This window comes from Henckelia pumila, unplaced genomic scaffold, assembly GCF_033568475.1.
Source record: "Henckelia pumila isolate YLH828 unplaced genomic scaffold, ASM3356847v2 CTG_461:::fragment_3, whole genome shotgun sequence".
Taxonomy (NCBI): Eukaryota; Viridiplantae; Streptophyta; class Magnoliopsida; order Lamiales; family Gesneriaceae; genus Henckelia; species Henckelia pumila.
In genome coordinates this window covers 12,492,866-12,511,230 of record NW_027331831.1, presented here as the reverse complement: position 1 = coordinate 12,511,230, position 18,365 = coordinate 12,492,866, and positions in this window count along the sequence as shown.

The window sequence follows — 18,365 nt, the reverse complement described above, 5'->3', positions numbered from 1 at the left end:
GAGTCGGTAAACGAGTCAAAGCACAGTGCTAGCATATAGAGTCTCAATGATGTTTCAAGTAGTAAGGACTAATGGTCAACCAAAACCGCGGACTTTATCCACTCGATAAGTGATAACCACTTGGAAAGTCCGGATAGGGTAGTTCGATCATTCATCGTATGAATATCCATTTGCATGCTTTGAACATCTCTATGTTCCTTACCAATGAAACGTAGTACTCTGCATCGCAAATGCGAGTCTCAAACTCGAGCGATCCTTATCCTTATTATCGGACGGCTCAATCGACTAGGAACAGTTTAGAATATACAGTGACTATAAGATGTGTTTCATGATAGACATCTCCATGTTCTACCACATCTTACATACACTATAGTATATTCAAGGTCTTTATCAAAACAACTATAGTATATCACAATATAACAATATGAAGAAAGATAAAGTCATTGCCATTAATCAAAGTGTAAATTATATTAAACAAAAGATTGTTTATACAAAGAGTCATCAAAGCCCTTAGCCACAAGTTGGCTCACCGGGCACCTACTCTTTCAATCTCCCACTTGCCCTAAAGCCAACTAGTCATACTACGTAGACCCATTGCTTCGCGATGTTTGTCAAATAATGGTCCTGGCAAGGGCTTAGTATGTGGATCAGCGATATTGTCTGCAGAGGCCACTCTTTCGACAGTGATGTCTCCTCTTTCCACAATCTCCCGGATGATGTGGTATTTCCTCAGTACGTGTTTGGATCTTTGATGAGACCTTGGTTCCTTTGCCTGAGCAAAGGCACCCGTGTTGTAACAGTACACCGGGACTGGACCAACAACTTCAGGAATGACGCCCAACTCTTGGACGAAATTCCTCATCCAAACGGCCTCTTTAGCAGCAGCTGATGCTGCAATGTATTCTGCCTCAGTGGTGGAATCCGCTGTGGTGTCCTGCTTGGAACTCTTCCAAGAGACAGCACCGCCATTAAGCATGAACACAAATCCAGAGGTTGACTTCGAGTCATCCACGTCACTTTGGAAGCTAGAGTCGGTATAGCCTTCCAATTTTAGTTCTCTTCCTCCATATACCATGAACATATTCTTAGTCCTTCGTAAGTACTTAAGAATGTCCTTCACGGCTTTCCAATGCATTTGACCGGGATTAGCTTGATATCTGCTCGTGACACTCAGAGCAAATGCTACATCCGGTCTGGTAGATATCATCCCATACATGATACTACCTATGGCTGACGCATATGGTACATGTGTCATTTTCTCTATCTCTTCATCAGTCTTGGGACACATAGACTTGGATAGAGAAACTCCATGACACATGGGTAGATGTCCTCTCTTGGACCCATCCATTGAAAACCGTTTCAATATGGTGTCGATGTAGGTTGATTGAGTGAGTCCTATCATTCTCTTAGATCTATCTCTATAGATCTGTATCCCTAGAATATAGGATGCCTCACCCAAATCCTTCATCGAGAATCTACCTAATAACCATATCTTTGTTGACTGCAACATCCCTACGTCATTCCCAATGAGTAGGATATCATCAACATAAAGTACTAAGAATGTCACAGCATCCTTAACTACTTTCTTGTACACGCATGGTTCCTCCGGGTTCTTGATGAAACCAAAATCCTTTATTGTTTCATCAAATTTCTGGTTCCAACTTCTTGATGCTTGTTTTAGACCATAAATTGATCTCTGAAGCTTGCATACCTTATGCTCGCTTCCCATGGATGTGTATCCCTCAGGCTGCATCATATAGATTTCTTCCTTAATGTCTCCATTAAGAAAAGCAGACTTCACATCCATTTGCCATATCTCATAGTCATACCAAGCAGCTATGGCAATAAGGATTCTTATGGACTTGAACATTGCAACTGGTGAAAAGGTTTCATCATAGTCAACTCCTTGCCTTTGAGTATAACCTTTCGCCACCAATCGCGCCTTGTAGGTCAATACCTTACCATCAGGCCCAAGCTTTCTCTTGTAGATCCATTTACACCCTATCGGAACAATTCCATCGGGAGGATCTACTAAAGACCAAACTTGGTTTGTATGCATCGAATCTATTTCCGACTGCATAGCTTCAAGCCATAAATTTGAATCCGCATCAGAAATTGCTTCCTTGAAGTTTCTTGGATCACATCCAACATCGGGTTCATCTTGATCCCCTTCAAGAAGAAGACCATATCGAATAGGAGGTCTAGAAGTCCTCTCGGATCTTCTAAGTATAGGCGTGTCCATCAATGGTTCCTGAGGTGTAGGATCGTTATTTTGTATTTCGGGTTCTTCTCGAATTTCTTCGAGTTCCATCATCTCGCCTTTCTTATCCGATAATAACTCCTTCTCCAAGAAGGTGGCATTCCTTGAAACAAACACCTTTGTTTCAGCAGGATGATAGAAATAATATCCGATTGAATTCTTAGGATACCCTACAAAATAACATAAAGTGGATCGACTATCCAACTAATCTCCCACTGTCTGCTTTACGTAAGCAGGACATCCCCAAATCCTTAAGTACGAATACTTAGGAGCTTTGCCATTCCATAACTCGTATGGTGTTTTGTCCACTGCTTTAGTGTGGACGTTGTTCAACAACAATACCGCCGTTTCAAACGCATAGCCCCAAAACGAAGGTGGAAGCTCAGTGAAGCTCATCATGGATCGAACTATGTCCAACAAAGTTTGATTACGACGCTCCGATACACCATTCAGCTGTGGTGTCATAGGAGGAGTCCACTGAGAGAGAATCTCATTCTCCTTCAGATAGTCCAAAAACTCGGTACCCAAGTATTCTCCACCTCGATCCGATCGAAGTGCTTTAATACTTTTACCCAGCTTGTTTTCTACTTCAGCCTTGAATTCTTTGAACTTTTCAAATGCTTCAGACTTATATTTCATTAAATATAAATACCCATACCTAGAATAATCATCAGTAAAGGTAATGAAGTAGGTGTGGCCTTATTGAGTACCAATTCTAAATGGACCACAAACGTCTGTATGGATCAAATCCAACAGATTTTGACTACGCTCAGGTTTCCCCTTAAAAAGAGATTTAGTCATTTTTCCTTTCAGGCAGGATTCACAAGTAGGTAGAGAGTTAATATCAGACATATCAAACATGCCCTCTCCCACTAGCTTGTTCATCCTCCTTGAGGAAATATGACCTAGCCTAGCGTGCCAAAGGTTTGCCGGGTTTTGACTATCGATTTTTCTTTTGTTTGTTGTTGCCGGTTTATCAACATAATTTATTGGAACGTCTTTTAATTTTAAGTTATATAGATCGTTTTCAAGTTGTCCATTTCCAATCAAACATTCATTCTTGTAAATATTGCAAATCTCATTCACAAAATTGCAAGAATAACCATCTCTATCAAGCATAGAAACAGAAATAATATTTTTAATCAAATCTGGAACAAATAAAACATCTCTCAAAAGTAACTTAAAACTGTTCTGCAAAATTAAATAAATATCTCCCACAGCTTTAGCTTCAACTCTGGAACCATTTCCGAGCCTCAGCTGGGTCTCACCCATTCTAAGCCTGCGACTTCTTGTCATCACCTGCAAATTATTGCAAATGTGAGATCCACATCCGGTATCCAATACCCAAGAAGTAGTATTAAGTGAAACATTTATTTCAATATAGAACATACCCTTCGCAGTTCGCAACTGCTCAAGATATTCCTTGCAGTTACGCTTCCAATGACCGGGCTTCTTGCAGTAATGGCAAACATCCTTGGACTTTTCCATGTTTGAAGCCTTTGTCTTGTACTTCTTCTCGGGTTCGATTTTCTTGGGTGGGGCAGAACGTTTCTTACCCTTTGTACTTGGCCCCTTCTTAGCAGAAGAAGAGGAGCCCACCAAGAAAGCCAGTTTATCCTTCTTTAAAGTGGATTCATATGTCACAAGCATATTGATCATCTCTTCAAGGGAGGCCTCTATCTTGTTCATAATGAAATTCACCACAAATCCGTCAAACGAAGAAGGAAGAGATAGAAGTAGTAAGTCCACGTTGAGTTCATGCTCCAACACCAAATCTAGCGTTACCAACTTCTGTATGAGCCAAATCACTCGTACCCCATGATCACGGACCGAAGTCCCTTCACGCATGCGACACGTCATTAGCTCTTTTACAGTAGCGAACCTTTCAGCTCTCGATTGAGCCCCAAAAAGTTCCTTGAGTTGTACGTGAATGTCAGCAGCATTCACGGTATCCTCAAATCGCCTCTGGAGTTCATCAGACATCGAGGCTTACATATAGCATTTGGCCTTGATATCATGGTCCCATCATGTATCAAGTTTGGCTAACTCTTCCGGACTTATGTCAGCTGATGCTTCCTTCGGAGGAGATTTTTCTAACACGTAGAGCATCTTCTCCGAAGTCAAGACAATCTTCAACTTACGGAACCATTCCGTATAGTTTGCGCCAGTCAATTTATTTTGTTCGAGGATCGAGAAGAGTGGATTACGCGAATTCATATTTATGAAATACTGAAATGAAACAGACAAATATCAGTGATTGTTTAATTAATTTACTAAGACATAAAATAGGCGAAATTTATTTTATGAATCTCACTCCCACTATTTTAACGATTTCACTACCCTCTAGTGAAAACGGAAAACTGTTTTCCTTAGTGAGAACATGGAGTCTAATTGACAAACTATGGTCCCGAATAATATCAGCCAACCATAATTTTCAAAAGGTAGAGCCCAATTGCTTCCAAAGCAACCTCCATGTTTTTACCTCATGTCCAATAAGGGCCCAATAATATGACGCCGTTTATTGTGACATGTCATGATGACCCATCAATATTAAGTTATGATGGACGGTCGCCATGTGGATTCCCCAATAATATGAGCCGATACCATGGGAGTTCCACCCAACTTACAACATGTGTCGATCCAATGTACAGCTTTCCGACGAACGGGCCCCCCCAATAATATGAGCCGGACCGTATCCGCGGGTAGCATATCATACATTGATCGTTGATGGAAGGTAGGAACATTTAAACAATTTTAAATTTCCTTTATTTATCTTGATATCAATTTTAAATCATATTTAAAATGAGGGATTTTAATTTTGAAAATTTGTCTCATCATTTTAAAATTTTGTATGCTTGCCGGATTCACACAATTTTGTCTAAAACATGCATACAACAATAATATCACATATTATATAGGATGATCGATTCCATTTCTAATCGACCCGTGGTTGCCAATCACGAGTCTTAGTCCAATCCTAGGTAATATGCAGTATGCAATGCAATCCTATTACATTGTGCTTCCAATTTACATTTCTTCTGTCTTTATTGTCTGCTGGGCCCACTTCCATCTTCAAATCTTCATCTCCCACTAAATCTAATGTATTTACAATAAATAACAATGACAAGTAGGGGATACATTTTTAAGGGGTGGGAACGAGCCATAAACCAAGCCCACTTTTATTACATATGACAATTCATATTGGGCCATAAACCAGGCCCATTAATAAATCCAACAACAATAAAAACAAATGTAAATTCCTAACATACACCTACAAAATTGGTCATGGAAATCGATCATCCTTATCCAATAACATTTAATTCAAAATTAATTTATTGGATAACATCCAATGACAATTTAAATTTAAAAGGATAAAATCATATTCCATATATAAAATCTTATTTTACATACAAAATCATATTTTATCTTTTTATCAAATAAAATCATATTTTATCTATAAAATCCAATTTTATATATAAAATCATATTTTACTCAATATATCCATAAGATCATATCTTATCATCAATTGTACCAAAAATAATTAATTTCATAAAATCTGATTTAACGGATAAAATATTTAAATTTTCCGAAAATTCAAATTTATCCAAAAATCAATTTTAAAATTTTCGGACTCGAACGATTCGATCCGATGCCTCGTGGACCAATCAAAACAATTTTCGATCGGACCAAAAATAGAATTTTAACATATTAAAATTTTAATTTAAAAATTAAAAATTAATTTTTTTTCGCGGGCCGCCCGGGACGTTCCTGGGCTGCCCGCGCCCCAAAGGGGCTCAGGCCGGGCAGCGCCGAGCGCTTCCCTGGGCAGCGCCGTGCGCCGCCCTGCGCAGCGACCATCGCTGCCCCTCCCCCGGGCAGCGATCCAATCGCTGCCCGGGTTTTGCCCGGAAATTTTTTTTTTTATTTTTAAAATATTTATTTTGTTTCAAAAACCGAGGCTTAAAAATTTTTTGTACAATCGATTAATTTAATCGCTTGATCTGAGCAACCTGGCTCTGATACCACTGTTGGAGAACGGGGCGATCAGATCAATCAGAATTGATACCCGGTGCAGCGGAAGTTTAAAATTTTTATATGGAACGATTCCATAATGGGTATCAAAACTTAACGATTAAATTGTGTGTGTGTAAAAATTAAATAACAATTATAAATTTTTACCTCCAATCTCGAATCGAGATTATGGACACCAACAGATTGCTCTGCTCTTGTTGTATCTCCCAAGAACTGATGGACGAACTGTTCTTCAATCAGGTCCACGAACAGAGATTTAATCCCTCTGATAGATTGCACTAGAAAATCTATCAGAAGTTTCTACGAAGAGAATTAACGAATTTGATCCGTTAAACCAGACTGTAATTCAAAATTCACAGGCTGGATTTTCCCGAGTAGAGAGGGAAGGGGGGGCGGCCACTTTAGAGAGAAAATAACTAGGTTTTCGAAAATTGTGACCTGTCGTGTCCAATTTCTGTACTGCAATAACTTATTTATAATGTAGGCCGCTAACAGCTTAGGGCCCATTAGTCATAAGTTCAAGCCCGACAAGCAAAGCCCGCATGTTCAGAAATTAATATAAAATTCATCATGACTCCGATTGATAAACCGATTTCACCAATGTGCACAGAAACCATTTCTGCACCTTTTAAAGTCAAGATAAATTTTTCTGAATCCGAATTCAGTGATTTCCAAAAATGCCCATCCCTATGTCATTTTAGGAAATCTTACTCCTCTACTCTTAATTAAGAAGTCCAACTTCTTTGTTCATTAAATTTAACTCTTTAAATTTAACTATCTCAACGGAGATTAAAAATCCATTACTCTGTGCGACCCTCAATGGTTCAGGGATACAGCTAGCCGTGGGCTCACAACTCCTTGTGACTCGGAACAACAATTTCCGACTTGCCCATCGAATCATGGTAAGAGCGCCTAGCAACATCGCCCCATGATTCCCTAGATATCACTGATAGTGCCTGCAAGAACCAATAGATTTTGGTTAGCGTACAGTACGGTCCCTTCATCCATATATCCCGATAGAATCAACAACAATTGGTAAATCGAGAGTCGTTCGAGATTCGATAACTATGCAATACATCTTGAAGATCAAATAGTGACATCGCATGTGCTACTAAGAAACCATTTCTTAAAACACATCATGTACTCTGGCCAGAGATTCGTCACACTAATATCTCCTCAGATCGCATAGGATATCCACACTCGCAAGTATGTGGTGAATCCTTGACAACAAAGCATCGACTCCTATATGTGTTGTAACTGTACCCAATCCCGACACCTGATGACCCCAATAGAGTCGGTAAACGAGTCAAAGCACAGTACTAGCATATAGAGTCTCAATGATGTTTCAAGTAGTAAGGACTAATGGTGTACAACCAAAACCGCGGACTTTATCCACTCGATAAGTGATAACCACTTGGAAAGTCCGGATAGGGTAGTTCGATCATTCATCGTATGAATATCCATTTGCATGCTTCGAACATCTCTATGTTCCTTACCAATGAAACGTGGTACTCTGCATCGCAAATGCTAGTCTCAAACTCGAGCGATCCTTATCCTTATTATCGGACGGCTCAATCGACTAGGAACAGTTTAAAATATACAGTGACTATAAGATGTGTTTCATGATATACATCTCCATGTTCTACCACATCTTACATACACTATAGTATATTCAAGGTCTTTATCAAAACAACAATAGTATATCACAATATAACAATATGAAGAAAGATAAAGTCATTGCCATTAATCAAAGTGTAAATTATATTAAACAAAAGATTGTTTATACAAAGAGTCATCAAAGTCCTTAGCCACAAGTTGGCTCACCGGGCACCTACTCTTTCAATTAGATCAAAGCATACATAGGATAACTTAAGTATAAAGATCAGAACAGGGATAAACCAGAAACAAATATATTAAGACTTAACAAGCATAATAAAAACGAAAGGCAGAAAAACTAAAAAAAGCTAAAACTAATCATTATCAGAAGCATAAGCTTCTTCATCTTCATTTCCTTTGTTCCAGAGGGTCCAACTTTAGAGGTAGTTGCACTTGGATTAACTCCCCCCTTTTTGTCCAGAATGGACATTCAATCCTAGTTGTAGTATGTACTCATCCAATAAGGTTTCATAGTACTTAATGTCTTTCTTTGCTTAAAAGATCTTCTTCCAAGCATGAGAAATCTGAGCTTGGATGGCAGATAAGTTGAGATGGAGTGTTGCATTAGGAGAGATTGTGTTGACAGGAGCAGGCTTCGTGTTGTCAATACTTGGCACAACACCTAACCAAGGTAGGTCAATCTTGCAATTTCCCTTTATCAATGAAGGGGAAATCTTCAACAGATCATCCTAGAGATCAAATAATCATCATCACCCTTGGTGAAACCTTGAGATTCAAGGATCCCAAAAATCAGAGAGAGAAATATGAGCTTGGTTGACTTGAAACCACCCTCAAAAAATGATATGACGGTTATGAAGATCAGTTTTCCAAAATCTTATGGGGCTTGAGTTCCAATGACAAACAATGTGATTTTTTGAGGTCTTGTGACCATTGTGGTATTTGTTGAAGACGTCCAGTTGCGGATGGCTATCTTGTGGAGCATAGAAAAGAATGAAGTTAACTTGGCAGTAGATAGCCACACTGGATGCATAAGGAAACTGAGTGACCAGGCCTCCAGTAAGCATCGCAGTGATTGCATTTATATCCCAAGGCACTGCATCTTCATTAGTGTCAGGAGTGTTGTAGAACTCAGTAATCAAAATAGGAGTAAAGTTATAGACCTTTCCTCTGACATACACCTGTCCAAAGTGAGCAGAACTCTCATCACCCGCTCGAGATGAGAGGTAGCTATAAATTTCCAAAACTGGCTTCCTGAAAATTGGAGCAACAACAATTACGGTGGCATAAATCTCTCGGAGCTTAAGAAAACTTACCAAGTTTGCCGCTCAAAAAATCTTTATCACTGTTCTTTTTTTTCAAAAAATTCTATGTTGGCATAGAAATTCCAGTGAGAAATAGAAAACTCCAAATAAAAATCAAAGTTGAAGGCGAGGGCATGATCCAATTCTTCATCAGCTTCAGTGGTGTTTCCTTCAGTGTAGGAAACACTGTCCTCAACATCCTCCTTCATTTCTACACTTGCAGACTCATCAGTTTCTGGATCTTCAAAGTCTTCTTCCTCAGAGCTAGAAGAGTAAGAACTGTAGAAAAACTAGGCTTGATCTCCTCGTATTCCTTTAGCATCTCTGCATCAGGTTCGTCTTTAAAGGGAACTGGAGAAGGAACAGAAGAATCTTCCTTGTTCTGTTTTTTAACTTTAAACCCTGAGCAGTACACATTCACAATTTATGATTATTGCATGACTTAAATTATGCCTAAAATAGAATGAGATGCAATTAGAATAATAAAGAGTGCATGCAATGTGTATGCAAGTTACGTATTTAACACTGGTGTTGGCAACATCTTCTAGAGACACTGTAATTTTTAAAAATATTTTGATGAATTTTCACACTTAATAAGTCACAAGTTATTGATTTTTACTTCATAAGTGGTATTGCACACTAAAAAAACAGTCTTCTTGAGGTACCTTTTTCCAATTTTCTTATGATTTTTCCTTGATCTTGATATTTATAACGGATTGGTCAATGACCCTTTATCAAACCATACTCTAAATTTGCGAAACCACATTTCACATAAGACAAGATCATGTAATCCACGAACATCCCTCAACTACTTTGTGGTTTAGTTGAGCAAATACCATGACTAGTGTGTTGCTAAATAAAATTTGCAGAAAACTAAAGCGTTCTGGTTAATATTAACAATCAGTTCAAAAATAGAACAAAATGAAATTCAAAATGCCCAAAGCCCTAAAAATGCATATGCATGTTAGGTGTTGTAACACCGGAAAAAACATCCGTGAGTGATTAAAGTCAACACATGCTGAGAGATTTCCTAATACTGGAAAATCTATCGAAGTCTAATGTCTTTGTGAATATATCAGTCAGTTGGTTATTAGTTCTAACAAACTCTATATAGATAATATATTTCTTCACTAAATCTTGAATGAAGTGATGTCTAATGCCAATGTGTTTTGTTCAAGAGTGTTATACTGAGTTTTTTTTATATATCAATTGCACTCGAGTTATCACAGGACACATCGAGAGTTTCATTTTTAAGGTCATAATCATCTAGCATTTGGTTCATAAAATTTGTGAGCAACAACTCCTAGTTGCCACATATTCGGATTCAACAGTTAAGAGTGACTCACAATTTTATTTTCTACTATACCATGACACCAAATTTTTTCCTAGATAAAAACATCAATCGGCGATACTTTTTCTCATCCAAATCCCTAGCCCAATCTGCATCACTAAACCTTACTAGATTGGTGTTGGTTTCTTTCGTATACCACAATCTTAAGTCTAAGGTACCAGCCATATAATTCAAAATTTGCTTCTCGACTTTCAAATGAGTGACCTTAGGATTAGATTGATATCTCACACTCAAACACACACTAAACATAATATCATGACGAATAGCACTCAAATACAAAAGACTACCAATAATGCTACGGTACAAGATGTTGTCAACACCGTCCGCAACATCGTCCTTACACAACTTTTCACTTGAACCCATATGTGTTTTCATGTGTTTAGAATTTTTATTACAAAACGTTTTCATCAAATTCTTAGCATACTTGCTTTGAGACAAAAAGATCCCAACATGCATTTGTTTAACTTGTAATCCAAGAAAATAGTTCAACTCACCTACCATGATCATTTCAAATGTAAAAAAAATGAAATCATATAATTAAGTTCAAAAGAGTCTCAGAAAGGCAAAACATATAAATAAGATTTTATCGAGAATAGGAAAGAAATATTTAAGAAATTTGTATCTCAAGTTACTTATTCATTTCAGACCTAGCTAAACAAAAAGTTTACTCAACATCAAATGGAAATGCATATAACATTGATCAATAAAGAGTTCATTCCGTAAAATTCATAAGACAATGGGAAGGGTTCTATGAGTGTATATATGGCATGTAATTATCTTGCCTCCTCGATTTTTATATCTCTTGCTAAGCCTACATCTCTGTTATTGACATTATCACATGCACTATCTAAGCTAGCGAGTCTAAAGACTTAACAAATTTTTCACGAATATTAGCAAATACACAAAAAAATATACGACATTCATAGGACATGATTAATTATACATTCTTCTTCTTGGTAGATGAAATATGAAGTGCGGTAATAATTCTTATTTGTTTTTCATCGTATAAATAATCATGCTTCTATTTGGACAACCCAATCATAAAATTTGACACAGGTCTCACTAGCCGAAGCATATACATTGCATCTGTATAAGTTTGGAAAAGTTTTTTTTGGAGCTCATCACAAGGCATTAATCTCGTATTTTCATCAAAAATATACATAAACATCAAAACTTCGTTCATACTTCTCCAAAAAAAGCATTTTGATTTTTCCTAGCACTATTTTCTTAGATGAGCCTATTTCACATGTTCTACTTTGTGCGATTTAGTTGGATAACATGATTTATAGACTGCTACATTATCTCAGGAGTTTGTGTGATACACACTCGCTCTAAACTAAATTGAAAAAGTGCTTTTCCTAAGGTTCGATAGAGTTGAAGTGCAGAAATCTGTCGATTACCTATTCTGTGGTGTCCGGATCCACATTTTTTTAATCATTCGAGAAAAATATTCATTCTCTTCATGACATTTTTCTTATAATATGTAAACCAAATTCGTGTCTGAAATAGCGTCAAAGACATATATTTTAAATGTTCAAATACATGTTTATAAATAAAAATTAAATTTATCTAAAATTTAATAGATAAATATAAGAAAGTCCAAAAATAAAATGTTAAATAAAAAATCCGTTTGACATGAGATAAGATAACTAAAAGATTGAGATGTAAGGTATGAATAATAATAATAAAATAAAATTAAAAGATAAAATAGCTATTTATTTTAATTACTTAATATTATATAGGTTAAATGTTGAATAAAAAATTCATAGTCATCTTTTACATGCAATATACTAAGGAAGTGTTTGTAAAAGATTATGTTTTTGTATAAGTGATTAAATTTATAAATTATAAAAATTTTAATATAAGGGAATATTTTTGATCCATTAACTTGTTAATGTTTTGATTTTGGTCCATAAATTTTTCAAAATTTGGTTTTGTTACACTAAATTTTAATTTTCAATGATTTTGGTCCAACCGCTACGTGTCAGATATACATTGACACACGTCACCCGAAAAATACTAATGTGTGCCAATGTCTAGCTGATATGTGTGCAGCTGGACCAAAATCACTAAATTAAAATTAAAATTAGTGTACCAAAAAAAATTATTTTTCCTCAAGGAAAATCAAAAGTTGATAGTGTTTGGAAACAAATGTAAAAATCTAAAAATCAAAGTTAGGTAGTGCTTGATAAATAAGTGATTAGAGTGATTTTAATATTGAACTTTTTATTAGAATCACTTTTGGAAAATCATAATTACCATATGACTAGTTTTTGGATTTCAATTAAGATAAATATAAGCTAACAAATAATTTGGGTTTAAAAAATATAAAAAATGATTTTTACAATCACCATTTTTAAGTGATTACAAATATTCCCTAAATAATTGAGGGCCATTATATCTCTTTCTATCAGACAAATAGAAAGGGTTGAATAAAAAGACCACATTAATTAGCAGCCATGATAGTTCACGCTTTGCGAGAAAAACAGTCGATTTGTCGTGAAAGTTCCCATTTGTAGATGGCATAGGTAAAGATAGAAAGAGTTCCTTTCCAAAATATTATAAATAAATATCATAGGGCCTTCTATTTCTAATAGATCATGAACTAGATTGTCAAAAATGACTTAGAACTAATAGAATTCATCCATATTCATCTTATCCAATATAACAAGTCGCGCCAAATAGTTCTACCCATTTACAAGATAACGTACGCAATGTTTGCCCGAAATCAACACGGGTTTACTTCTAATTAATTACTTTATGGTTTGATTATTGCATACAAATAAAAAAAAGTGTACATATATACACATAAACATTTGGTTACACATTACCTTTAAAATTATAAATTATTTTAATGAAGAGATCCAGTGCATCAAGATAACGCGGATACATAACATGTAGCATAACTCTATAAATAATAGAGTTCTGCCACATCTGTGCCCACATTTGTGCATTTGTTGCGCGGGGGTAAATGAAGGGCCTTCAATAATCTTACACATAACATTATTTTTAAACCTGTAAAATTAAATTACGTTTCAATTATTTGTTCAAGAAATGAGTACGCATTGAATGCAACGGGATGGACCACTTGTGTTGTAACAAAGTACTATTACACAGATGGCCAGATAATTAGATATTGGGGAAATGACATTTTTTTTAGTCCACCGAATTCTTTAATTTTAGGTTATAATTTTGGTTATTTGGTCCAATTACTAAAATGACTTTAGGCAAGTCAGAAATTTCCGATGCCACCACGTCTATACTCTCACAAAATAGGATTGAAAGCCATAAACAAATTCAAAATTAGTACACTAAAACCAAATTTTAAAAACCTGATGTAGTACCAACTCCAAAATAGACAAAATTAGTAGACAAAAAAAAAACATATTTCTCTTGAATCTTTTGAAAATTTAAACCTATGTGGGACATATATGGTGATATAGAGCAGATATATCTCTTGAATATGTATGTAGGAAAAATGCATTCAAACATACATACATACATGTATCAGTACAGCAGACTATGTGTCATGCGTCCCATCGATTTTGTAGTAATTAAGAACCGGCAGGTTGGAGGATCCGGATTGTTCAGTTCTAATTGTAACCGGAGAGTCTAAATCAGTGAAAGAGCCATGTTATGGGGCACTCGGACTTCAGCCCAGGTGACCTGCGCGAATATTTTTAAAATTTTACATATATAAAATTTTAATAATTTTGGATTAATTTGGTATTAGTACGGACAGTTTAATTCAAAATATTAAATAACTTGGAAGTTTAAAACTTTAGTCAGAATCCGTTATTGGTCTAAATCCATCCTTATTCCAAGGGTATTGAAATTTGGCAATGTAAATGGCAATTAAAGCGCATGCACTTGTTTGTGCCTAACCCAGCTAAATCAGTGACTCGGTGGCCATTCATGACATGGTATTTAGTACGGATTCTTAAAAATAATTATTTCTAAGTCGAAACAGAATATACTATCTTAAATGCTACATGCAAACAAAATCAATATCTTATTGTTAAATTAAAATAGACTTAATTGTATTTCAATTTTATTTTTTTAAAAAAGACTTAATTGTAAGCTTTTATTTTCCGGGATGCTAATAATTTAGATATAGGTCATATTTGTTGTGAAAAAGTAAAAATTTATGGTAAAAAGTAAAAACTTCAAAACTCAAAATATATCAAACTCTACACTTTATAATATTTTTCTCTCAAGTCAATTGTGTTTTTCTACACAAATGGAGAGACCTATTTATAGATCTCATTTGGAGATTAGTCCAAAAATTAAAACATCATCATCTACATCATCACACACTAATTTTTAACATTTTACAACTCAATATTCAATATTCAATATTCAATATTCAATATTCAACATAATAATAATAATAATAATAATAATAATAATATATTTTTCAACACTCCCCCTTGTGATGATGATCGTGATATGATGACTGTCTTCATTACGTATTTTATACTGCCTCGTTAAAAACCTTACTAGAAAAAACCCAGTGGGATAAAAATCATAGCAAGGAAAAAACAGTGCAGCCACATAAATTCCCCCTCATGTTAATACAAGTGATTCTTCACATATTCCGTAGATTACGCATCTCAATGTTATATATATATGCTTTCTGAATATTGTCGTAGGAAGTGCCTTTGTGAAGAGATCTGATGAGTTCTCATTTGATTGAATGTAACAGATATCAATATCTTTGTTCTTCTCAAGTTCTTGAGTGTAGGCAAAGATCTTTGGGGGGATATGTTTGGTTCTGTCACTTTTTATGTATACTTCTTTCATTTGAGAAATACATGCAGCATTATCTTCATACAGCATCACAGGCTTCTTGTCTACTGATAATCCACAAGAAATTTGGATATGTTGTGTCATTGACTTTAGCCAAACACATTCACGGTTTGCTTCATGCAGCGCAATAATCTCAGCGTGTTGATGAAGTTGTTATGAGTGTTTGTTTCTGTGATAGCCAAGAAATTGCGTTGCCTCCACGAGTAAATACAGATCCGATTTGGGAACGTGTCTTATGTGGATCAGATAAATATCCAGCATCAGTATAATCAATGATACTTTGATTGGTGTCTTTTGAGTACAAAGGTCTCAAATCTGTCGTTCCTCGTAGATAACGGAATATATGTTTAATTTCGTACCAGTGCCTCTTTGTTGGATATGAACTGAATTTTGCCAATAAATTTACAGCAAAAGATATATCAGGTCTAGTGCAATTTGCAAGATACATAAGGGCATCAATGACACTTAGATATGGTACTTCTGGACCAAGAATAACTTCATTATCTTCACATGGACATAATGGATCATTTTCTATGTTTAATGATCTTACAACCATTGGAGTACTTAATGGATTTGATTTATCCATATTAAAACGTTTAAGAATCTTTTCTGTATAATTTTCCTGGTGAACAAAAATTCCATATTCTTTTTGTTCGATTTGCAAACCCAGACAGTACTTGGTTTTTCCAAGATCCTTCATTTTGAATTCTTCCTTCAAGTACATCATAACTTCTTGAATTTCTTTATTCGTTTCAATAATGTTTAAATCATCAACATATAGCAACAATTACACATCCGGATATTGTTTTTTTGATGAAAACACAAGGACATATTAGATCATTTACATATCCATTTTTCATCAAGTGCTCACTTAGCCGATTATACCACATTCGGTCGGATTGCTTCAACTCATATACTGATATTTGCAATTTTACAGAATAAAATTCTCTGGGTTTTGAACTTTGTGCTTCAGACATCTTAAATCCTTCAGGGATTTTCATGTATATATCACTATCAAGTGATCCGTATAAGTAAGCTATAACAACATTCATAAGACACATTTCCAAATTTTCAGATACTGCCAAACTAATCAAATATCGAAACATAATTGCATCCATAACAGGAGAATATGTTTCTTCATAATAAATTCCAGGCCTTTGAGAAAAACCTTGTGCAACAAGTCTAGATTATATCTGACTATTTCATTTTTCTCATTTCGCTTTCGAATAAAAACCCATTTGTATCCAACAAGTTTTACACCTTTAGGTGTTAGGACTATAGGTCCAAAAACATTACGTTTATTTAGCGAATTCAATTCAACCTGGATGACATCTTTCCATTTGGCCCAATCATGACGAGTTTTACATTCACCAAAAGATTTTGGTTCATGATCCTCATTTTCATTTATGATGTCACATGCCACATTATAAGAAAATATCTCATCAATATCTTCTATATCTTTTCGGTTCCATATTTTTCCAGTATTAATATAATTGATAGAGATTTCACGATTCTCGTCAGTTTGTGGTTCTGATAGAATATTTTCATCATCAGGTGTTTCTTTTGGAACACCATTTTCTATTTTATGATCATCGTGTTTCTCTATGCCTTTTTTTTTCAAAAGATTTTTATCCTTGGAACCGACTGGCCTTCCATGCTTCAAGTGTTTTATGACATCATGAGTGTCTTCAATTTGTTTCTTTGGAAATTCAATTTGAGCAGGGGCATTTACAGCATGTATATATGATTTTGTTACCCCTTTTGTGTCTGCAAATGCATATGGCATTTTATTTGCAATTCTTTGCAAGTGCACAATTTGCTGTACATCTTTTTCACATTGTTTGGTCATTGGACCCAAATGTAACAATGATGGTACATACCATGTGATTTCTTTTTCGATGTGTTTCTTTTCTCCCCTTAACATTGGGAAGATTTCTTCATTAAAATGACAATCAGCAAAACGTGTTGTAAACATATCGCGTATCTGAGGCTCAAGATATCGAATGATTGATGGGCTATCATAACCGATATAAATACCGATTTTTCTTTGAGGACCCATTTTTTATCGTTGAGGTGGTGCAATAGGCATATACACCATACATCCAAAAATTCTCAGATGAGAAATATTTGGTTCTTTACCAAATGCAGGATGCAATGGGAAGAATTTATGATATGCACTTGGTCTTATGCGAATTAATGCCGCAACATGTAAAATTGCATGTCCCCATATAGAAATAGAGAGTTTTGTTCTCATAATCATTGGTCTAGCAATCAGTTGTAGACGTTTAATAAAAGATTCAGCTAATCCATTCTGTGTATGAACATGAGCAACAGGATGTTCAACAGTAATTCTCATTGACATACAATAGTCATTGAAAGTTTAGGAAGTAAATTCTCCAGCATTATCAAGTCTTATTTTCTTGATTGTATAATCGGGAAATTGATTCCGCAATTTTATTATTTGAGTCATTAATCTTGCAAATGTCACATTTTGAGTTGACAATAATCATACATGTGATCATCTACTAGAAGCATCGATCAATACCATAAAATATCGAAATGGTCCATATGGTGGATGAATTGGCCCACAAATATCACCCTGAATACGTTCAAGAAATATGGGTGATTCTGTTTGGATTTTAGCTGGCGATGGTCTTATAATAAGTTTTCCAAGAGAACATGCTTTACATTGAAACTTATTATTCTGAAAGATCTTATGGTCTTTCAATGGATGACCATGTGTATTTTCAATAATTTTTCGCATCATTATTGAACCAGGATGTCCCAATCGATCATGCCAATTGGTTAATGTAGCGACCCTACCCGGATCCGCTAGCTAACCAGAGTTAAGAGCATAATTAAACATGCATTAAATAAATCGCTGCGGAAGACTTAAATAAAAACAGACCGGCAGAATACAACCAGTTAAACCAATTCGATTTATACAACCAAATCGAATAAATAACCTAAAGGCATAACCTACAGCTAATCCTGC